General features: G+C 50.9%; 1 protein-coding gene and 1 long non-coding RNA gene across 6 annotated transcripts in view; one reads left to right on the forward strand and one right to left on the reverse strand.

The window, feature by feature from the left end:
• The window catches only part of LOC106505221 (uncharacterized), a 42,761-nt gene extending 21,543 nt beyond the window's left edge, over positions 1 to 21,218 (reverse strand). For all 3 annotated transcript variants that reach the window (XR_014818190.1, XR_001299412.3, XR_014818191.1), the window contains exon 1: positions 20,258 to 21,218. This is a non-coding gene — a long non-coding RNA (uncharacterized LOC106505221). The remainder of the gene's footprint in view (positions 1 to 20,257) is intronic.
• A 280-nt stretch (positions 21,219 to 21,498) lies between these two features.
• The window catches only part of LARP4B (La ribonucleoprotein 4B), an 86,348-nt gene continuing 84,307 nt past the window's right edge, over positions 21,499 to 23,539 (forward strand). For 2 of the 3 annotated variants that reach the window (XM_084978791.1, XM_084978790.1), the window contains exon 1: positions 21,499 to 21,776. The gene's annotated coding sequence lies outside the window, so the exon portion shown is untranslated. The remainder of the gene's footprint in view (positions 21,777 to 23,539) is intronic. The other variant, NM_001435421.1, reaches the window with a different exon arrangement.

Consider the following 23,539-nt stretch of genomic DNA (forward strand, 5'->3'; position numbering starts at 1 on the left):
TAGAGCAAGTGCCATATTATGATGTTGAAGGAACGAGACGCTTCCTAGCAAAACCCATGTTACCTTAGCTTCTACACTGTTGGGACCACAGAGCCACTGGCCTCAGGGAGGTGAGAAAGGGGAGGAGGTGTTGACCCAGAGGACAGAGGTGCCGTCCTCAGATTTAACTTAGGCACAAACTCACTTCCTGGAAGAGTCCAAAAAGAGATGCATCATGACAGCAAAAATAAACAGCGGATGACGCACCCAACTGCAGGGTGGCAACAGCACAGCTCCAGGAACCAGAGGAAGCAGAGGAGAGACCAGGAATGGGGAGGAAAACTGGCACAGGTGTCACGTCTTTGGCCAAATGGGCCAGGTTTCTGGGCAAGACTGATTTCAGCAGGAAGCTCAGACAGGGGCCAGCCTAAAGGTGAGCCAGCCAGCATGGAGCAGCCAAGGCTCCGTTCAGCCACCCGGAGGGGCCAGGCCTGGATCTGGACCTTGGGCCAAATGACTTTTTACACAAGTACTTTCATGTGTGCTACTTTATTAATGGAAAAAGAATTGTGCATAGAAGGTAAACACAAGCCGTTCAGGACAGTACCTGACGTAAACAGCTGCACGTGGGTGACGGCGCAAGGACGCCACAGACACCATTCTGCTAACATTTCGGTGTATTTGCAAGTGTTCACATCAAGTGGTGGAAGGGGAATAAATACATCAAGCTCGCCTTCCAGGCCCACAGCCACCTCCTCTCCTCCCTGCTTGATGCCCGTGTCAGTCACTTCTCAGGCACAACCGATCCTGCGTCCCTAGCAGCTTCACCCTCATTAGAATGACGTGGCGACAACGTGGGACGGACCGGAGAGAGGACTTTCCAGGCAGAGGCAAGAGCGGGCTGGGGATGGAGGGAGCGCCAGGCCCGCGCAGGGCACAGCGAGGAGACCAGTCGGCCCCGCCCTGCCTGCGCCTCTCCGCATCCAGCACCAGGAGCGGGCAGTGAATCGGCTCCCAGAGGATGGGGTCCCAGCAGCCCACTGGGACCCAGAGGCAACGCGCGCACCGCCACAAAGTCGTGCGGGCACTATGCCAACCGCAGCGCTCGGGGCGGGAAGAATCCACGGGCACAGAGAAGATGCCGTACTTTGAGGGATGGGCAAGATCCGAATAATCTGAAAGAAGCAGAGCTTTCTTGGTGTGTGTGTGCAGTTAGGGTGTGTGTATTGTGTGCAGTGTGTGTAGTGTGTTGTGTGTAGTGTGTGTGTGTAGTATGTGTGTGGGGTGTGTGTGTGTGTTGTGTGAGTGTGTGTGTGTGGGTGTGTGGGGTGTGTGTGTGAGTGTGGTGTAGTGTGAGTGCGTGTTAGTGTGTGTGTTGTAGTGTGAGTGTGTGTTGTAGTGTGACTGCATGTGTGTGCATGTGTGGGGGGAGTATGTGTGTAGTATGTGTAGTATGTGTGTGTAGTATGTGGGGGGTGTGAGTGTGTGTAGTATGTGTGTGTTGTAGTGTGAGTGTGTGAGCGTGTTGTAGTGTGAGTGTGTGTGTGTAATGTGTGTGGGGGTGAGGAGGGAGAGCAGGATGTGTCTGGCAGTGTCTCCTGGCTCTTGCTCTCGGTGGGTTGAGCATAAGCAGCACCACTGACTCCTGGCTGATCTTCTTCGCTCTCTGTCTCTGGGAAGAAGGCAGATGTTGGGGGGAGGAGAGGCTGGGTGGGGGGGGTCAATCAGCCCTGCTGCTCGCCCTCTTACCTCCGGCCCAGCTCCGCTCATGAGGCAGTAGGAGCCAAGGTTACAGGTGAGTGAGCCTTTGGGGGGGCCTGGTCTGGAAACTTCGCCTCAAAAAAGTGATAGTGAACAGAACACTAAGACGCAGTACATACCAGTGTCTTTAGGAGGGTTTCTGTTAGGGGTTTTATTCATTAAACATTTTTTTTTTTGCTTTTTAGAGCCGCACCTGCGGCCTATGGAAGTTCCCAGGCTAGGGGTCAAATCAGAGCTGCAACTGCCGGCCTAGGCCACAGCCACAGCAACACAGAATCCGAGCCATGTCTGCCACCTACACCACAGCTCATGGCAATGCCAGATCCTTAACCCCCTGAGCGAGGCCGGGCATCGAATATGCATCCTCACGGATACTAGTCGGATTTGTTACTGCTGAGCCACAAGGGGAACTCCTGTTAGTGGTTTTAAAAACCTCCTGGAACTCCTTTCACTATATATATATATTTTAAAACCTGCCTGTTGAAGCATTAAGTGCCTTGAGAACCTCACCCTTGTTGGAATGGCTGTCCCTAAAAAGACAAGATGTAACGAGTGCTGGAGGGGGTGTGACACAAAGGGAACCCTCCTGCACTGTTGGCGGGAATGTAAATTGGTGCAGCCACTGTGGAAAATGGTGTGGAGGTTCCTTAAAAACTTAAAAAGAGAACTATCATATTATCCAGCAATTCCGCTCCTGGTGATTTGTCTAAAGAAGACAAAAACACCAATTCAAAAAGATGCATGCACCTCCGTGTTCTCAGCAGCAATCTTCACAATCGCCAAGACATGGAAGCAACCTAAGTGCCCATCAGCAGAGGAATGGACAGAGAAGATGTGGTCCATATGCAGGGTGGAGAGTTACTTGGCCACACAAAGAATGAATAATGCCACTTGAGACAACATGGATGGATGGGTTTGGACGGCACTGTGCTCGGTGAGGTAAGGCAATGAAAGACAAGTGCTATATGTTATCACAGATACCGAATCTAAAAAAATAAAATGGACAAATATAACAAAACAAAAGGACTAACAGAAATAGACCAGCAATGGTTACCAGAGGGGAGGGCGATGGGAGGGCACAGCAGGCGGAGAGGACTAAGAGGCGCTCACTGCCAGGCGAAAAAGAAACAGGGGACCCGCTGTGGTGTGCAGCCAGAGAACAGTCAGCATTTTATAAGAACTTGTATGACACGTACTTTATAAAAACATAAAAATCGCTATGTTGCACACCTGAAACTAAAGTAATATCATGAGTCATCTACAGCTCAGTTTTCTAAAAAGTGCCTTGAGAAGTTCGCGCTGTGGTAGGGCGGGATGGGCGGTGTCGCGGGAGCACTGGGACACAGGTGCACTCCCCCGCCCAGCACAGCGGGTTAAGGAACTGCTTAGGTCGCAACTGTGGCTCAGACCTGATCCCTAGCCTGGGAACTTCCATATGCCAGAGGGTGGCCAAAAAAGAAAAAACAAACTGACTTTAGAACTTGCTATAAAGTAACAACTAGGAACATTTAGCTTTCTTTTTTCTTTTTTGCTTTTTTTAGGGTTGTACTCGCAGCATATGGAAGTTCCCAGGCTAGGGGTCGAATCAGAGCTGCAGCTGCTGGCCTACACCACAGCCACAGCAATGCAGGATCCAAGCTGTTTCTGTGGCCTACACCACAACCCACTGAGTGGGGCCAGGGATCAAACCCACATCCTCATGGATACTAGCCGGGCTCATTACCCCTTAGCCGCTATGGGAACTCTGGAAAAATTAGCTTTCACAAATTAGCCTTTTCTAGGCTAGCTGAGGGTTGTTTTTTTTTTTTTTTTAATTCTAATCTAATCTAATCTCATATATCCCATCTCACATCATGAAAGAAATCTGAGTGCCAAGCTGGCCTCTGCTCTTTCCTAGCTTATTAAGTGTACTTGGATCCAAACTTTGAGCCCATTTATTTAACTGAAATAAAATAAAAAGGTGAGAATAATCCTGCCCCACCGAATTCACAGCGCAGATATGATGATCAAAGGGAACACGTACACACACACGCTAACTCACTGTATAAGATGTTAAGAATTATTAAACATGCGCCAACTTCATATGACCTTTTTCTTGAGTGTTTTTCACTGACATACAAGCAAATCATACATCGAAAGCAAGTACTTTGCCCAAAATATTAAAATCTCCAGGCCCAGATAGTTTCACTGCAGCATCCTACCAAACATTTAAAAATTAACTCCAATTCTAAATAATTTCTTCCTGGAAACAGAGGAGGAGGGAACACCTCTCAATTCATTTCATGAAGCTGATACCAAAGCCAGAGGTGGTACAAAAAAAGATACCTATAGACCAATATCCCTAAAAATATAATGCAGAAAGTTGTAACAAAATAGCCAAAAGAATTTAGGATACAAAGGAATTCTATACCATGACCGAATTTACTATAGCGATAAATAAGGCTCAACATTCAAATATCAATCAGTGTAACCCACCACATGAATCTGCCATAAGTTACAGAAGAAAAGTCACACGATCATATCAGCTGATGCAGAAAAGGCATCTGACGAAATGAACACCTCAGAAGAAAGAGGACTAAAGGGGACCTTCTCCAGTTTAATAAAACACATCTACCAAACATACGCTAACACTGTATTCACCGGCAAAAGACAGTATTTTCTTCCTGAGACCAGGACCAAGGCAAAGGGTTCTGTTCTCACCATTCTTTTTTTTTTTTTTGTCTTTTTGTCTTTTCAGAGCTGCACCTACGGCATGTGGAGGTTCCCAGGCTAGGGGTCCAATTGGAGCTGTAGCCACTGGCCTGCAGCACAGCCACAGCAATGCCGGATTCGAGCTACATCCGAGAACTACACTGCCGCTCAGGGCAACGCCAGATCCTTAACCCACTGAGCGGGGCCAGGAATTGAACCCTCATGCTCACTGACACTAGTCAGGTTCATTACCACTGAGACACAGCAGGAATTCCCTAAACCGTTTTTAAAAAGAATAAAATGATGGAATCAGACTTCTTTCTTTCAAGATGGACCACAGACTGAAACGTGAAACACAAAACTATAACACTTTTAGAAAAAAAAAGAAAATCTTTGGGATCTAGGGCTAGGCAAAGACATCTTAGACTTCAGACCATCAGTATGATACACGAAAGGGAAAAAATGGGATTTCATCAAAAATTAAAACTTTTGCATGGTTTTGCAAAAACCACGTCAAGGAGATAGAAAGACAGACTACAGACTGGGGAAAATGTATACGAACTACACATGCGACAAAGGACCAGTATTTCAACCACACAGAGAACATTCAAAATTCAGCAGACAAAAAACCCAAGTAATCCCATTAGAAAATGGGCAAACGAGGTGAAAAGACATTTCACCGGCGAGAACATGCAGGTGGTGGAGAAGCGCAAGGAAAGACGCTCGGCAGCACAAACCCTCAGGGGAGATGTGCGTTCAAACCACAGTGGATTCTCTCTGCAGCCAAACAGAAGGGCTAAAATAAGCCCCGGTGGCCACAGCCCCGCTGGGCCGATGCGGAGACACCCGATCCCGATCCCTCAGGCCCTGCTGGCCGGAGTGTAAAACGGTCTGAACCCCGTTTAGCCGCTTCTCAAACCACACACGCAGTAACCACACAACCCGGCACTGCACCTGCGGGCACGGGTGTTTACCCAAGAGAAACGAAGCCTTACGTTCACACAAAGACCTGTTCACAACTGTGCACAGCAGCTTCGCCTGTAAGAGCCCCGACGGGACACAACCCAGATGCCGTCGGTGCGGGACAGGTTCACCTGGGGTCCATGTGACCGCGGACTGGGGCTCCGTGAGGAAAAGGAACGTCTCTCACACAGACAGACAGACACACACACACACACACACACACACACACACACACACACTCTCTGTCTCTCTCTCTCTCTGACTCTCCAGAGCCCTGCATGAATGAAGAAAGCCAGGGGCCAAAGGCCACACACGGACACACGGTGGGGTTCCCTTCACAGCCCAGCCTGGACGATGGGGGAGCAGCCCCCTCCCCGCACCCCCTCACGAGGGCATGGGACGCTGTCCTCACCTAGGCAGGACCCGTTTAGGGCAGACAGTGCGGCGGCGGCGGCGGCCTCCGGATTTGGAGGCGTCCCTCCACCCCCGCCGGGCCGAGGAGGCCGCCCACTGGACCGGGCAACACGCCGCCTCACCTCCTGCCCTTCGCGAGGCCGCTCTCACACCCCCAGCCACGGGACCGGTCAAGATTTAAGACGCTTTTCCTTTTCTTTTTCGGGCTGCAGCTGCGGCATACGGAGCTTCCCAGGCTGGGAGTGGCATCGGCGCTGCAGGTGCCGGCTACACCCCAGCCACCACAGAGCCTTAACCTGCTGAGCAAGGCCAGGGATCAGACCCACGTCCTCATGCAGACGAGTCGGGTTCGTCACCCGCTGAGCCACGATGGGAACCCCTGGGACACTTTTGTTTTATCCACTAATTGAAAAAAATCATATAACTACTGCATGATTTGGGAGCTTCTTGCATTTAAAGAAGAAACCACTACAAATCAGTCCATCGAGAACATCTGAGCCGGCTTAGCCTCCCCTTCCAGGCCCGGGTGGCCCCCTTCTCGGGTCTAACCGGGCTGGGCCTTGCTCCCCCGCCCACGTGTCAAGGGTGCACACCCGCCGATGGCCTGACAGCCTCTGGGTTGGAACGCGTGGGTCACTCGGTGACCATCTGGGCCTCTGCCACTTGTACTGCTGGAGAGAATTGAGTCATATTTTTTCCATGCCTGAAAGCAGCAGAACAAAATGGTTTTTGTTTGCTTGTTGGCAGGAACTGGCAAGAGATACTGGGTTTGGCGGTGAGATGCTGGCCCTTGCTTCCTTTCACCCTAGCGGAGGTTTACTGCGGGAGCTCAGCAGACAAAAGTGTTTCCGGGAAGAAATTATGGCAGTTTTCATTTCCAGTTAGCTTTTTTTTTTTTTTGGCTGCACCCAGGGCAGCCTACAGAAGTTCCTGGGCCAGGGACTGAACCTGCAGCACAGCAGCGACCTGAGCCACAGCAGCAACCTCCCAGATCCTTAACCCGACGCACCCCCAGGGAACTCCTGGGTGTTTGCTTGGTGTTTTTTCATTTCCAGTTAGCTTTGCCTGAAATCCTTATCCCTAAATATGTTTTTTAAGACTATTTTTTGGTTTTTTTGTGTGTGTCTCATGTAGCTGCTCTGTTTAATCACAGTATAGTTTCCACTTCGGTCCTCTGACCCTGCAAACCAAGAGCGGAAATAACCTGTGGCCGTTATTTAGAAGCGGCGTCCACAGTCCCAGGCCCTTGGCGGCAGACTGCCTTCCATCAGGGTACCCCACTGGGTCAGAGGACAAGGCTCCAAGGTCACGGTCGCCTCCCTCGCCTTTCAGCACGCTGGTAATACCCAGAGAAACCGTCATTCTAACCGCCCTCAGTGTTGCCCGAAACATAATTTCAACAGAAAATAATTTTGGACATAAAAGTAATAATTACTCTCTAACTTGACAACTTAAAGTATTTATAAATCAGCCTATGTAATTATGGGCTGAGATAAACACACAATCCAGGAGGAAGGGATGTACAGACCTTTCCAGAAGTCTTCATACACAATGCGGAAATAAAAGGTTCCTCTCGTTTTTGGAGGTTGATTTTCAACACTTTAAAATGTAGTGTTAACTGAAACAGATACGTTTGGAGAAGTACCAAGAAGCGAGGGATATTTCTAGAGACTTTCCCCCCAGGGATCAGCTCTTTCATTACTGAGTTTTTCCTGGCTGCCAATACCCTAGTCTGGGCGGCATCAGTGGGAGAACTGCCTCTCCTCACAGGCCTGGAGGCTAAAAGCCCGACGTCCGGGGGCTCTGCCGGTTCAGCCTCTGGGGAGGGCCGGGTCCTCGCCAGCCTCTCCTGTCACCTCTGCAGAGCGAGGGCGCCCAGAGCTCTCCGGTGGCTCCTTTTACAAGGACCCCAATCCTACTGGCTCAGCAACCCCCACGGCTGCTCCTGAGCCTTAGGTTTCCTTAGATGCCTCATTTCCAAACACAGCCACACTGCGGGTTAGGGCTTCAGCATATAAGTTCCGGGTGAACACGTTTAATCCATAACAGTAATGCTAATATGGCTTCATGTTCAAGATACAATCATACAAAATATAAATTATAACAGTTTAATATAGGCTTACTTTTATTTTTATAATACATGAAAAATTGGAAACATTTAAGAATACTTAAAAAGAATCAGCCTTATTTATTGAATTTCAAATTTTGTTACATAATATCAGCAACTTACTATCCACCAGTCATGCATACAGCTTAGACTATTATGTACCTGAGGCTGAAAGCCTCAGAAAATCCACCTTCAGATACTAACTTTTAGAAAACGGTTTACAGGCTAATTTTAGTTAGAAATCAAAGAATAGCTCCAGAAACAGAATCTGGAACAGAACAAAGCACTTCAGGATCAGACACAAGGGCTCAAGACCAGATGTCCAGCTGTGGTCAGCATGGCCAAGCGGGCAGGCAGTCCAGGGGCAGGGTGGCACCACCGGGGGCTGGGGCGGCGGTAGGAGGGCGAGAAAAAAAGCCCAAAGCACAAGAGTTGGCAGGAAGGGAAACTCATTCTTCCCCCAAATTGACTTCACGACAGGTTCTTGTCCACTGAACTGTTTTGGGATTAGGGGTTTGGGGGCAGGGGCTGGCGTGGAAGCTGAGATTCAAGTTCAAATCCACTCGTTCCAAGTCCTACCCCCTCCCCACTTTTCTAAGGGCTATAACCTCAGGTCAATGATGCTGAACAAGACTTCCAAGTTCATCTTGTAGTGAAAACTAACCAACTACCTACCCAAGAAATGGGTCCAACTCTGACACGTTAGATTTCCCTGCTTCCAACGAGGCAAGCACGGCAGTCCTCTTGAATCGGGAGCAGAATTCCAAAGCTTTGCTTTAGGGACATAACGGTAAGTGTGTAAGCAATGAGTGTGTCGACAATTCTAAAGACACGCGACCGTGTCGGTGGGAAAGGTGGACTCCAGTACTTAGTGTCCTTCTGGTCACCTTCTCCTGAGCCACACCCGTCACACACCAGCTGCGTGGCGGGGGGTCGTGCTGTGAAGACTCCTTCTGAAACCCCTGAGTCGGTCACACAGGCTGTCCTTGCTGTCACCCCTGCTGTGCTCTCTCCGTGCCCTACTTCCCACTCAGGACACACTCCTCCTCTGCCAGGAGGTCAAGAGCCACGTTTCACTCGTACCCCAGGCCCCCACTGCCCTCAGGCGTGTCCACAGTCCCACTGCACCAGGAGCCAGGCCCTTGCCAGGTGTCCCTATCCCCGGGGCTCGCGGGCAGGCCAAAAAGAAGATGCCCATCGGCTCTCCCGCAGGTGCCCTGATCTCCTGCGGCTTCTCCCGCACCAGCCCTCGAGGCTCCACCACCCTCGCTGCCCACTGTCTCCTACACGACTTCGATAATAAAGGAAAACACAGACGTTCTCATGTCGACCGTAGCTCAACCAGTCAATGAGCACTTAAAACAATCCGACAGAAATCACTCCCATTCAGAATTAACACTGAAAACCGGCTGCTGATCCGTATTCTTCCATGTGTTCAAAACATTCTTATGGAACAAGGCACCAACGTGCACCTCACAACTAGAAAGAAGCTGAAGAAGGAGGGAGCGGATTGAGTCTAAGGCTCAGAATAATTCAGAACAAGCAAAGCTTACCACTTCAAAAAGGAGCCAGACTCGGGAGGGGCTTTGCTGGGTGGTTCTCACGCAGAGCGTCTTGCAAGTCGTGGTCAAGAGGTGAGCTTGGGCTGTGATGCATCTGAAGGCTTTGTTGGGGTTGGAGCACCTGCTTCCCAAGGGGCCTCCATGGCTGTGGGAAAGGCCTTGTGGGAACCCCTCCCGGAGGCTGCTGGCATGACCTTGTGCCAGGTCAGCTGGCGTCCCTCAAAGTGAGTGACCCAAGAGAGGGGACCATGGTTCTGAAAATATCACAGGTTCGTGAAATTATCAGAAGTTCTCATGTTTACGATGCTCTTCTTGTAGGGGTTCCCCGTTCATTCCAAGCTGAATATTAATAACACTCCTGCTATGAGAGTGGTATTTCAGCATTTTCTTTTTAAAAGTGAGATATGAGGAGTTCCCACTGTGGTGCAGTGGGTTAAGGATCTGGTGTTGTCTCTGCAGGGGCTCGAGTCCGATCCCCAGCTGGCACAGTGGGTTAAAGACTCGGTATAGGTTGCAGCTGTGGCTGGGATTAGATCCCTGGCCTGGGAAACTTCCATATGCTGTGGGTGCAGCCAAAAAATATATAAAATAAAATAGAAAATTACAAAAACTAAAAGTGAGATATGCTAATCCACTGTTTTCTATGCTTTGCAGAAGCTGTTCCACCTGAAAGAGAACCAACTGCCAGGACCCAGGCTCTTTTGACTTTGTGGCTTATGTGTGTGCAAACAGGGTGCTTGGAAAGAAGATTCATGTAAAACAGATTATTGGGAGGGCTGGGAGCTGGTCCTGGAGGAAAGGAGGGTTTGGGAGTTTCTCTGGGAAGCTCCCTCCCCTTCTCCATCTTTTATCTTCTGATTTCCCAACCACACCCTCTTGTGTTGTTTTTTTTTCTGTCTTTTGTCTTTTTAGGGCCTCACCCTTGGCATATGGAGGTTCCCAGCTTAGGGGTCTAATCGGAACTGTAGCTGCCAGCCTACACCACAGCCACAGCAACACAGGATCCAAGCCACACCTGTGACCTACACCACAGTTCATAGCAATGCTGCCAGACCCTTAAACCACCGAGTGAGACCAGGATCAAACCTGCATCTTCATGGACACTAGTTGGAGTCTTAACCCACTAAGCCATACCAGGAACTCTCCAAAATTGGAACTTCATAGCTGCTCATTGAATAGTGTTTTTTTGTTTTTTTTTTTTTCTTTTTGCGGAGAGATAAGCACATCAAGAAGAGCCGGGATTTCCCATCATGGCTCAGCGGTAACGAACCTGACTAGTATCTGTGAGGACACGGGTTCGATCCCTGGCCTTGCTCAGTGGGTTAAGGATCCGGCATTGCTGAGAGCTGTGGTATAGGTTGAGGACTTGGCTTGGATCCTGTGTTGCTGTGGCTGTGGTGTAGGCCGGCAGCTGGAGCTCTGATTCAACCCCTAGCCTGGGAACTTCCATATGCCACAGATGTGGCCTGAAAAAAAAAAAAAAAAAAGAAGGGCCACATTAGGAAGTTCGGTGTGGCCTGAGCAGGCTAGTCACCCAGTGTTGCCGCAGCTGTGGCCCGGGTTGCAACTGCAGCATTGGGTTTGATCCCTGGACTGGAAACTTCCACATGCCACAGGTGTGGCCAGAAAAAAAAAAAAGAGGAGCCACATTCACCTGCAAACACACTAGGATCTGGTGACAGGACCAAGATCTCAAGACTGAAAGAATTCTAATTTTAGACAAATTTAAAATAACGCATATCTTCATTCAGCAAAGGTCATAACCAGAGCAGGACCCGAAGGACACGCTAATGTTTTCCAGGGGAAATGAAGCTATTCTCCAAGCAAAGACGTCACCGTCTGAAATTTAACAGAGAGCAACATATGACGCCTGGTTAATTCTTTCCATGGAAAGTTACTTGCCGTCCACTTTGTCATGTTAAGCAAGTCGCAGCAAAAACACCTTCCACTGGCTGAAATGGGAGACTGCAGTGACGGGGCCTCCCTTCTACATGGGATGGTGGAAACGCACCAGATCTGGAGCTCTGGTCTGGCTTTTCTCCTCGAGAGCAGATTCTTTTCTTTTCTTTTTTTTCCTTTTTCGGGCCGCTCCCAGGGCACATGGAGGTTCCCAGGCCAGGGGTCTAATCGGAGCTACAGCTGCCGGCCTACACCACAGCCACAGCAACTGGGGATCCGAGCTGCGTCTGCGACCGACACCTCGGCTGACGGCAACGCTGGGTCCTTAACCCACTGAGCGAGGCCAGGGATGGAACCTGCAACCTCATGGTTCCCAGTCGGATTCGTCCTGATGCGCCACGACCGGGACCTCCAAGAGCCGACTCTTTTACAGCTCCCAGTTCACCTCGCTCGCCTCGAGAGAGGAAACGGTGACAAGTTACATCCGGATCACGTGAGGGTGAGGAGGGAGCCTGCACCCCTGAAAAGCCTCCTATCCCTTCGGAGTGGTAAAGGAATGGTAGTCAGGGGTTCATATCACCACACAAAGCACCCCGGGTTGCAGGATAAACTTCTGTGACACTGACGGGAGCCACAGACGACAGCTCCAGCGCTATCAACGTCCATCCGAGCGCCGACCCGCCCGTCTGGCTCCCCCCCCCCGGGGGCGCCCTCGTGCCCTTGCCCTGCACTCCCCAGTCCTTCCCATCCTAAAATCCCTCCTGTCACTCCCCGCGCTCCCCAAGCCTACTGCTTCCTCTCCTGTCAGGGCCTTTAAAACGGGCAAACTTCTGGAAACAACTTTAACCGAGACCTCCAACCCGCCGCTGGATCACTAATCCCTTTGTGGACACAGCAGTTTGACTGCTTGTTTTTAATGCAGTGGGTGCCTCCAGGCTGGGCTGCCTGGCTTTCACCACTCCAGCCAAGTCAGCGTTTAGGTCCACTGTCTGGTCCCTAAAGGCATTTGTATCTGTAACCTCATAATTGACAGAATCCCATCCTTACAAATGTCAAATTAAGGAAAGAAAGAATCGAAAACTAAGACATCATTTACAGTTACGCATTTAAGGCAGATTTTCTAAACACGCCTTCACAAAGACTGAATTATACACACAGCCATAGGGATTATTAGCTTGCTTTTACTCTTTCTATTTTTGGCAGTACCTGAGGCAAGTCGAAGCTCCCAGGCCAGGGATCAAACCGGAGCCACCGCAGTGAGAATGCCAGGTCCTTAACCCACTGAGCTATAAGAGAACTCCCACTCAATCTTTCTTTTTTTTTTTGCTTTTTAGGGCCACACCTGTGGCAAATGGAAGTTCCCAAGCCAGGAGTTGAATAGGAGCTGCAGCTGCCAGCCTATGCCACAGCCACAGCAACACAGGATCGGAGCCGAGTCTGTGACCTACACCATAGCTCATGACAATGTTGGATCCTTAACCCATTTAGTGAATCCAGGGATTGAACCTGGATGATCCCGGACACTAGCTGGGTTTGTAACCCTCTGAGTCACACTGGGAACGCTCCACTCACTCTTTTTAATGTTGTTGTCTTAAATGCTTTATAAAAGCAAAGGGCCCAGTCAAAGCTGTGTGCAAGTGGAGTGAACGTGGTTCAGATCCCTCACCCTCAGGTCAGCGCTTCACCAGTGGCACGCTGTGTCCTCGATGGGCCATAAATCAATTTAAATGGCCACAACTAGAATTAACAAAACGGAAGTCAGAGAAAAAGACAGGGTAAGGGCAAATATTAATTCACGACACTTTAAAAACCACACTAAAACATGCATAATATAAAAACTTACCATTTGAATCACCTTTGAGCATAAATCTGTAGCACTGCGTACAGTCACGAAATTGTGCCATCATCAACAATATTTCATGACACTTTTGCTTCGTGTGTGCGTGTGTGTGTGAGGTGGGCTGTAGTATAAAATGTATTTCTTACTATGAGTCCTGGTTTTTTAAAAGTCTGAAAACCCGCATTAGCTCACTTTCCCCATAAGTGAGACGTTGGGTATTTCACTAACTGTGACTTTGATGGAGCGTGAGCATCACAGAAATACTCTGAACCTAAATATGAAGAGACACGTCTAAAGAAAGACAAACTGAAACATTTGACAGAATGGAGTTAGAAAATGTCACCCGTGCCCCTGAAAGGTACAAAGAATGGACATCAGCCAGTTTAGATGGACTTTCCAGAAAGGTAACTACAACTGTGGTGACTGGTGCGTTTCCGATGAGACGTCAGTGTCTCACTAACGGGGTCAAGGAAACAGTGTTTCCTCCGTCGAGTCAAAGGGACTACAAGACACCCCAAGGAAACATGACTGTAAAGATGCTGATTCAGGACACTCTTCATTCGTTGGTGGTATCTAAGGTTACGATGTGAAAACAAAGCAGGGAACAAGAATAGCTGTATCACCATGGACTCCAGAAGGAAAAAACCAAGCACAAATGAGAAGAATTCTAAGTCTACTGGATCCGCCATGGAAAATGGTGTTAAAAATAAAAGCAGCTTGGGAATTCCCGTTGCGGTTCAGCAGTAGCAAACCTGACTATTATCTACGAGGATGAGGGTTCCATCCCTGGCCTCGCTCAGTGGGTTAAGGATCTGGCTTGCTGTGAGCTGTGGTGTAGGCTGCAGATGAGGCTCGGACCCTGAGTGGCTGAAGCTACGGTGAAGGCGGCAGCTGCAGCTCTGATTCGACACCTAGCCTGGGAACTTTCGTATGCTGCACCTGCAGCCCTAAAAGGCTAAATAAATGAGTAAATAAAGAAATAAATCTTACTAAGAATTGACCGAAATCTATCAGAGGTTGTGCTTGGTGGGTGCCAGTCACTGTGAAAAGTGTTGAAGGGAGATAGAGTTCCTGCCTTTGTGAAGCTCAGAATGAGCAGATGAACAACACACAAGCTGGCGCTCCTATGCAACGCAGCAGGGCTGTGAGAAAGGTACACCCTGGAAGCGCCCGGATCCCCGCAGGCCTAGGCTAGGGGCAGGTATTCAGAGAAGGCTTCCTGGAGGAGGCCAAAGTGTTACGTTGGGAAAATTGTGGAAGACTTGACTAGCCAGAGGGAAGAGGGGAAGATACAGGAGAGCCCGGGCTGAGGGGCTCCTGCGAGCTGGTGCCTGGGACCCCCGGGGCTGGGGCGGGCACTTCGAGGCCCTGCAGGTCAGAGCCCGTTGCTGTCCAGGGCCTCCCTTCTTGGATCTCTACGGCCCATCACCGCTAGGCAGCCACAGGTGCGGCCCATCTTGGGTTACTGGGTGGGTGTCCCTTTCTTAAAGGACCGAGGTGGCAGGTCCTCACTAAAAGAGCATGGAGCAGAGACACACAGGTCTCAGGAGCCCACCACCGGGGCATGAGCCCACCCCAGGGCACCTGGCACTAGTGCGCCCTCTGAGAGTGTCTGGGGCTGGGCGCCAACTGGGGGCAGAGGAGCAGAAGAGCAGGCAAGTGACTGCACGGGGTGGGGTGGGGAACAGGAGGGTGTCCTGCTTGCCCTGCACAGGAGGGAGCTCTGGCGAAAGGCAGTGATGTCCAGACACGGCCCTTCCCTCCAGTCAAACGAGTGCCTCTGAGGGCGCATGGACGTCGGGCACTTTGCCAGCTCTCCAGGAAGCTAACTTTTTCTCAATCTAACACAAACACATGCTTATGAAGTCTGGTTCTCTGCCTGAAACAGCCAGACTGGGACGGCTCTCCAAAATGTCTCTGACTCATCCTTGTCTCTAGGAGAGCCAAGAGCAGGCAGCAACCAGGCAAAATGCAACTTTTTCTCAGGCCCAGGGTAACCCCTTTGCCTAAGTGCACAGAGAGAGGTGCCACGTGGGTCAACTATCGCAGCAGGTACCTGCCAGAAGTCGGATGGAGTTGAGCTGCCACTCCAGGCAGCACATGGGCCCTGAATAGACTCCCTTTCAGAAGAAACACAATCCAAACACAGCAGCCTGGAAGGATGGGTCCAGGGCTTTACCAGGAACTGGTGCTAGGGTGTTACAAAGCAGAGTATACATTTCTCAGAAACGCCCTCTAGATACAGTTCCTCTTTCCGAAACTCCATATTCATGCAACCCTGCATCTCCCCGGGGCTGGCACCTGCCAGCACAGCTCTCCCCACCCTCCCAGGCCTTCCACTTTGAGATCTACAGGTTCTGCCCAGGCCCCTTTGCTCCTCCAGCAGGAAGGTTGTGGGGTATCCTGGGAAATGGAGTCCTTTTCTGTGACTGTTGGTTTTTGTTTTTTTTTTAAGGGCTGCCCCTGCGGCATATGGAGGTTGAATAGGGGGTTCCAGCTGCCGGTCTACCCCACAACTGCAGCAAGACGGGATCCGAGCTGCATCTGTGACCTACACCACAGCTCCACAGCAATGCCAGATGCTTAACCCGGTGAGTGAGGCCAGGGCCTGAACCCCACCTCATGGATGCTAGGTGGGTTCGCTACTGCTGAGTTACAATGGGAACTCCCTGTGAGTGCTTTTTGAGTAATACCCATTCATGGACTATCTGGGATGAACTGAAACTCTCCATTTCATTGCTATATTTTTATCATCACGAGGAATTTAAAGCATACGCCAAAGCAGAGAGAAGAGTTTCATGAGCCCTCCGGTATCATCATACCATCCCCCAACTTCAACAACTTTCAACACACCCGCTTGTCCCATCATTTCTGACGTATTCCTACCGACCACCCCGCTTCAGACGGTTTTGAATCCAAAGCGAGATGTAGCATCACACTGTTCATCGTATGTCAGTACAATCTCTAGAAGATAACGCTCCACTCCAGGCCTGCTCGTTCACAGGCAGGTTGCAAACTCCCTGTCTCTCGATTTTCAACTAAGGTTCTGCCATATTCTCTTCCTGAGCGAACATGTGTCTGTGGATTTCGTCATCTATCTGAGTAACTTGCACATCTCCTGATCCTTCACCTCTAAACACTTCAGTTTTTCTCTTTTTTAAAAAATTTTTGTCTTTTTAGGGTGGCACCGTGGCATATACGAAGGTTCCCAGGCTAGGAAGCTGTAGCTGCTGGCCTACACCACTGCCACAGCAACATCAGATCCTTAACCCCCTGAGCGAGGCCAGGGATCAAACCTGCATCCTCATGGATACTAGTCAGATTTGTTTCCGCTGAGCCATAATGGGACTGCCCCAGTTTTTATCTTTTAAGGTCAAAGACATTCTCTTCCAGAGCCATAGAACAATTTAAAACTAATCCAACTCGGGAAACTTAATCTTGATTATAAGACTGGAAGAGACTCCATACTGAAATTTTAATCACATCCCTTACAGCAAAATTTACTTTGGTCAAGGATCTACTCTTGGCTCACATTGCACTTAGCGGTCACGGCTCCTGTGCGGCCTTAAATCAGGAAAAGTTCCTCGGTCTTTTACTGCCTTCCACAGCCTCGATCTTTTTGGAGAGTGAGGGCCCGGCGTTTTGTAAAACGTCTCCATCTGAGTGTGTGATGACGCCTCGCGGTGGGTTTGCGGACTTTGGGCCGAAAAATGACATAGCTGACATCAGGTGACGTCAGCAGGCCACCACTACTGCGGAGGCCTGCTCTCAGCCCTCGGTTAGGACGGGGCCCCCATATCTATCCACTGTTAGAACACCCTTTCCCTCTTTGAAATTATAATAAAATGTTGGGCAGTCCTGTGGTGGCTCAGCAGATTATGAGCCGCTAGCATCCACGAGGATGCGGGCTTGATCCCTGGCCTCGCACAGGGGGTTAAGGATCTGGCGTTGCTGTGGCTGCGCTGTAGGCCGGCAGCTTTAGCTCTGATTCCACCCCTAGCCCGGGAACTTCCATATGCCGAGGGTGTAGCCCTAGAAAGACAAAAAACAAAAGCAAAAACAAAACAAAACAAAAACCCCCAAACCTGTGAAATGGCTTCCACAACCTGTTACTCAATAACTTTTACCAAAAGGCTTTTTGGCACTCATTGATGATTCTTGCTGGAACAAATGCTGATAGTTGCAGCACGGTAATTTTAACATGATTCCTTCTCCATTGATTAGTCAGCGTTGTCCTGTAAAGAAAGGTTTCCCTTTTCCTTCCTCATCTTTTGTATTTTTTTACTTACCCGTTTACTTATATTTTAAAATAAGAACTCAGGCAGTCTTTGTCTTTTTCAGCGTTTTCTAGTGTATTACTATCATTTTCACTTTGACGTCCCCGTCTCATTTGACTAACTTCGTTCCTGACTGCACTTCTGTTTAGATGGCTCATGGGGCCAGGCGTCCCTTATGAACGTAAAACCTGTTATGAGCACCCTCTTGCCTCCAAACAAAAGTCTTGACCACCAGACCCAAACACCTGAAGCGCTTACAGGGCCCTGGACCCTCCTACCCACCCACTCGCCTTACCAGCTTGCTGCTGGGCTCTGCCATGTCTGAGCTCTTCTCCTCTCTGACCAGACTGGCCTCCCCCGCCCCACGCAGGTGTGCTGGCTGCCCCTCCACTCTCCTCTCTGGCTCGGCTTAATTATCTCCTTCTTTGATTCCTTCCCAAGCTGGTGTCAGCCCCTCCCCGTGCTTGCTGCCAGGGCGCCCCGTGCACACCCCGCGGTGATCCCCCACCCCTCTTGACGCTTGACGGTCTGTTCACCTGTCTTATGTATGTGCTGCTTCATGCCACCGCTCCAGCACTGAACACACTGCCTGCGGCAGAGCAGGGGCTGGTGTTTGTTTAATTAACGGGTCAATGAATCATTCTAAATCTTTAGGAATCAAGGTTGAGCCAGGGGGTTAAGCCACAAATGAGCTTGCTGACACACAGGTAAGGTCGTTTTCAGTGATGACATACACAGCGGAGAAAAAGTGTTTATTTTTCAAAGAAATGCTGGGAGGATAAAAGAAAATAATGTTCTCAGATACTAGATGAAATTCAGGTCTTTAAGAGAAAAATGTCTTGCTTTTTTCATTGGTTAATCCAACAGATTTTTTTTTTTTTTTTGTCTTTTCTGTATTTACTAGGGCCACACCCGCGGCAGGTGGAGGTTCCCAGGCTAGGGGTCTAGGGGTCTAATCCGACCTGTACCCACCGGCCTACGCCACAGCCACGCCAGATCCGAGCCATGTCTGTGACCTACACCACAGGTCACCGCAACGCGGATTCTTAACCCACGGAGCGAGGCCAGGGATTGAAGCCGCAATCTCTCGGCTCCCAGTCGGATGCGTTACCCACGGCGCCACGACGGGAACTTGCTAACAGACATTTTTACGGAGGTTCTTCGCATCTGGACCCCGCCCCCACGCGCGTGTGCGCACACGGAGCTGGATGTGCGTCCTCGTCTCGCCCAGGGCCAGGCTGGCAGTTCTGCGAGGGAAGCAGATCTGTGCACACAGCGCTACAAGGACGCGGAGGGAAACAGGGTCTGAAGGGAAAAGGTAGGCATGGCTGACACTGAGCCGGAACTCGAAAAACAGGCCGGACTGCAGCGAAGGGGAAGCGGAGGAAGGACACTGGCAGAAGGAAGGACCCCGTGCTCAGGCACCAGAGGACGCTCCACCCGCAACTTCCTGCCCAGCAAACATCTGGGAGCAGCGCGCCTCACCGCACTGTTTAGCAACAGGGCCTCGCAGACTCCAGCGACTGCCAGCTCGAGGGCCTTTCAGCACAGCGGAGGGGTGGAGAGTTATTCACCTCTACACCCAGTGGCCACCCCAGGTCTTCAAAGATGCTTGGTACGGGAGTTCCCACTGGGGCTCAGTGGTAACGAACTCAACCAGTATCCATGAGGACTTAGGTTGGATCCCCAGCCCCGCTCAGCGGGTTAAGGATCTGGCGTTGGTGTAGGTTGCAGATGCAGCTCGGATCTGGTGTTTCTGTGGCTGTGGTGGAGGCCAGCAGCTGTGGCTTCGATGCGACCCCTAGCCTGGGCACCTCCATATGCCGCAAGTGCAGCACTAAAAAGCAAAAACAAAAACAAAACACACCCCAAAGACACTTATTACAAGAATGTGACGGGGAGACTAGGGTGGCCAGCCTGAGGCCAGGAAGATGTGAAAGGCCTTCTAGGCCATGAAAGACAACTTGGACTTCACCTTCTGGGGCAACCCACAAGTCTCGACTAAGAGTAGGATGGTGAGGAAGCTTTTAAAGGAAATGTCTGCCAGCCAGGTGAGTGGTGGGGAGGCAGAGACCAGCTGTGATGCTACTAAAACAAACTGGGAGAGGAGTAACAGGGGGCAAAACCAAGGCAAGCGGGAGAAGGAAAGAGCTTTTAGATAGGACAGGTTGCATGCGTAATGGCTTGACCTAGGAAGTGGTTTTTGTTGTCTTTTGTATTTTTAGGGCTGCACCCGTGGCATGAGAATGTTCCAGGCTAGGGGTCGAATCAGAGCTGCAGCTGCCTGCCTATATCACAGCCACAGCAATGTGGGATCTGAGCTGAGTCTGTGACCTGCATCCCAGCTCATGGCAACGCTGGATCCTTAACCCACTGAGTGAGGCCAGGGATCGAACCCACAACATCAGGGCTACTAGCTGGGTCGTTAACCACTGAGCCATGATGGGAACACCGGAAGTGGTTTTTTAAAAATCAATCTTCTCTAAGTAGAAATGTCATGAAAGTTCATTTTATTATAACCTCACATCTCAAAGTGAAAATGGTGTTTCTTTTGAAATACAGGTTAAAAAAAGAAAATCACAGGGGAACAAAAAGCCAGTTTTGATTGTTTAGGAAGAATCCAAGCAAAAATAGAAAGTAGAAACGCCACTTCAATATTAAGTATTCTCATAGCATTTAGTCCCTTTTGTAATACAGGCACTTATCTGTGTATCAAAATGTCTGCGTGGACGTAGACAGCAAAAAAGACAGGAGTCTAACTTACCAGCTTTGGAGACTTCACGGTCTTTCAAAGGTGGACCACATCGCTGGGCCTCTGGACTATTCTCTGGGCCAAGGGTAGACACCTCAGGCCGAGAGGTTCAAACTGGAGGCAGCTGAGAAGGGTCACACTACACCCAAGAGGTTTTCTGGGAAAGCGAACTCTACAATATGACTTTCCCCCTGAAACGTGTATGTGCTTTCAACATCAGAGGAAACCTCAGTCTTACGTGATTATCTTCAAAGACATTGCTGTGAATAGCATTTTGAACATGCAAGTTTCTCAGAGCGAGTATGTGACAACGTAGGCCAAAGCAGAAGGCGCCGAACACAGATGGCAATATATGATCTTCCCAGTCAAGACGTCTAAGTCCGAAGCGCAGTCCTGTCGGCATTTGGATACCTCGAAAGGAACAGGTAAGAAACACAGGTGCACGCAGAAAACTGGACAGTGTCCCAGAGAGAGAAGCCTTTCCAGTTCGTACGTACGTCTATAATCAACAACCAACCGGAGCAGGGATACAGGAAGTCAGGCAGCAAGCTTACAGGAGGTGACCGTAATTTACTCTAATCTCCCCCCGCCCCCGCCAAGAATGGGTTGGGATGGGTGGCACATGCTCGTGTTTGGGAAGACGTCCTGAGTCTTCAGCATTTCCCTTCAAATCCAGAGACTGTTGCTGGTCGACAGCAACCCAGGGCATCCGCTCCACTGACAGGCGACACCGCCTTCTCCCTTCTTGCGAGCGCGCTCGAGCGGCTCTCCCGACCCCACCAAGCGGACCGCCAGATAGGGCGGGGACCCGGGGCGAGGGGGGCGGGGCCGGGGTCCCGGGCAAAGACGGAGTGGGGGTGGAAGTCCAGGGCGAAGGGGTAGGGGTCGCGGTCCCCAGACGAAGGGGAAGAAAGTTGTGGTCCCAGGTGAGGGTGGCAGGAGTCGCAGCCCTCAGCGACCGCGCAGCCTCCTCCGGTCGCGCCGGGGTGGGGCGCGGACAGCGTGCGAGGGGTGGTGCGGGGGCTGCGTGCGCAGGGCGGGGCGTGGCGGCGTGCGCGCCCGCACCAATCACAGGCACCGCCGGGAGGGGCACTCGCGCGGAGAGTCCAGGATGAGAGGGCGGGTCCGGCGAAGCGCTAGGCCAATCGAGGCGCCCTGTTGCCATGACGTAGCGCTCTCCCCGGCTCAGAGAGCCAATCGGCGGGCTGGGCGGTGAGTGCGCGAGCGCGCGGGCGCGCGAGCGCGCCGGGCGGGACTTCCGCCGAGTCCCGGAAGCGGGAGCTGTGTGTTCTCATGCGAACGGGAAGGAGCGTTGGGGCGCTGGAGTCGCGAGGTTGAGACATTTTCGGCCCGAAACGGGAAGGAGCCGCCGCTGCCCCGCCGCCAGCCCGCGCCGCGCCGCCCCCCGCCGCTCGTCCGGGCCGGCCGCGCCCCTGCTTCCGCCCCTCCCTCACGGCCCGTCCGCGTGTGGCGCGGTCGCCGGGCACCGGGGCTGCGGCGGTCGGCGGCCGGGCGGCGGCGGCGCTGACAGGTGAGCGCGGCGGCGGGCGGGCCTCTCCGCTCCTCTCCCGCCGCGCCCGGCCGCCGCCTCGGACCCGCGCCGCGCCCGCCTGTCACGGGCCGCCATCTTCCCGGAGGACGCGGCCGGGCAGGGCCGGGCTGACGCGGCCGGGCCGGGGCGCGGGCAGGGGGGCCTGCGTGCGGGCCGGGGCCGGGGCGACGGGTAGGGCCGGGGCAGGCCGGGCCGAAGTCTGGGAGGCCGGGCCCGGGCCGGGTCCGGGCAGCGCCGCCGTCCGGCCCGCACTGCGGCGGCCTCGCCCTGCCCTCCGCCCGGGCCCGGGACCGCGGCCGGCCGGGCGGGGAGGGCCCGGGCTGCTCGGACCAGGAAGTGCGATCCTGTTGCTCCGGTTGTGCTTGGGAAGCTCGCGCTCTCCTCTGCGAGGTTTGAGCAGAGGCAGATTCTGAGACAATTAGGGAAAAATGCTAAAGGGGCCCTGGGCTCGAGAAAGAGGCAGGTCAGGAATTTCTTACCACCTGCTTCTCAGTCGTGTCCAATCAGAACGAAAAAACTGAGACTTGTTCAGACTTCACTGTAATTTTGTATTGCAACTCTCCCTTCAGGTCATCTTGCTTTCCCCCTCATTTCTACGTAAAACGGTCTTTAATTTGGGCTTAGATGAAACTTGAGAAGATTATCTGTTGGGTAGCTATCCTATGCGTTGAGCCCCCTCTCCTTGGCTGCACTGTAACTTGCCCTAAATGTTAAGTGGAAATTGGAAGTTTTGGGTAACTGAAGGAACGGGAAAATTTCCCTGACTGCAGGGAAATTAGTTTGTGTGAGGGTTTCTCAAAAAGGTAGTGTCAACTTGAAGACCGGTGTTGTAAGGATACAGGTTATTTTTCTCTTGAAAGTTTTTCTTTTATGGTATTTAATATATTGTTTGTTACGTATTTCTTGTTTCGTGTTAAGTGTTTAAAATGCTTTTGAAATAGGTGCTCAGTTGTAGTCTGCAAAGACCACTTTTGGGGGGGGGGGGAGCGATGTCCTCTTCTGCGGTGACTGGATAATATGTGCCCTGAGCGATTTTCGTACTTCCCCACCTGCCCGGCTCCTTCTAATGTATCGTCAGGGTAATTTACAGAAGCTGAAGTCGTTGTGCCTTGTCAGCTTTTCTCTGTACTTAACATTCGGAAAGACAGTCTTATAATCAGGGTATGGGAAATCTCTTGACAGGAGTTTGCTTGAGTTGCTAAGGTGGAATATTTTCTGAACGGCGTCAGATTAGCAAATTTATTATTCAGTTATAAGTTTGATTTGTGTACTTCCCTTTGAAACTTGCATTTAGTGAGAAATAAATTTCATCCTGTATTTTGAAAAGCTGAGTTTTTATGATGAAAGAATGGCCAGGCTTCTTATTGATTAGAAATTCCCCTCTTGGTGCTTCACTTTTTTCATCTCTAAGGGGGGTGGGTACATTGCCTCCTTAGCAAGGTAGGTAGCATGTCAGTCCCATAAAAGGGGGTAATAGCCTCATGGGGCTGTTGTAACTTGTTATGTTGGTTGTTTTTACTTTTTTTTTTTTTTATTACTAAGTTTCTTATTCAGAATTTTGAAAAATTTTTACCTTATTAACTGTTTTCAGTATTATTTTGGTTACTGTCAAATTTTTTTTTTTTTCTGGTTACTGTCAATTTTACTAACAAATTTTTTTTTTTTCCTCTCACATGTATCTGGGTAGAGAAAGCAGGTTCTGAGGACAGACTATATGTTTGGAGAAAGCAGTTATACTATGT

This window comes from Sus scrofa, chromosome 10 (genome assembly GCF_054392235.1).
Source record: "Sus scrofa isolate SSC_HxYL_T2T_F1_AM1 chromosome 10, Sscrofa_HxYL_maternal_Yorkshire_Landrace_v2.0, whole genome shotgun sequence".
Taxonomy (NCBI): domain Eukaryota; kingdom Metazoa; phylum Chordata; class Mammalia; order Artiodactyla; family Suidae; genus Sus; species Sus scrofa.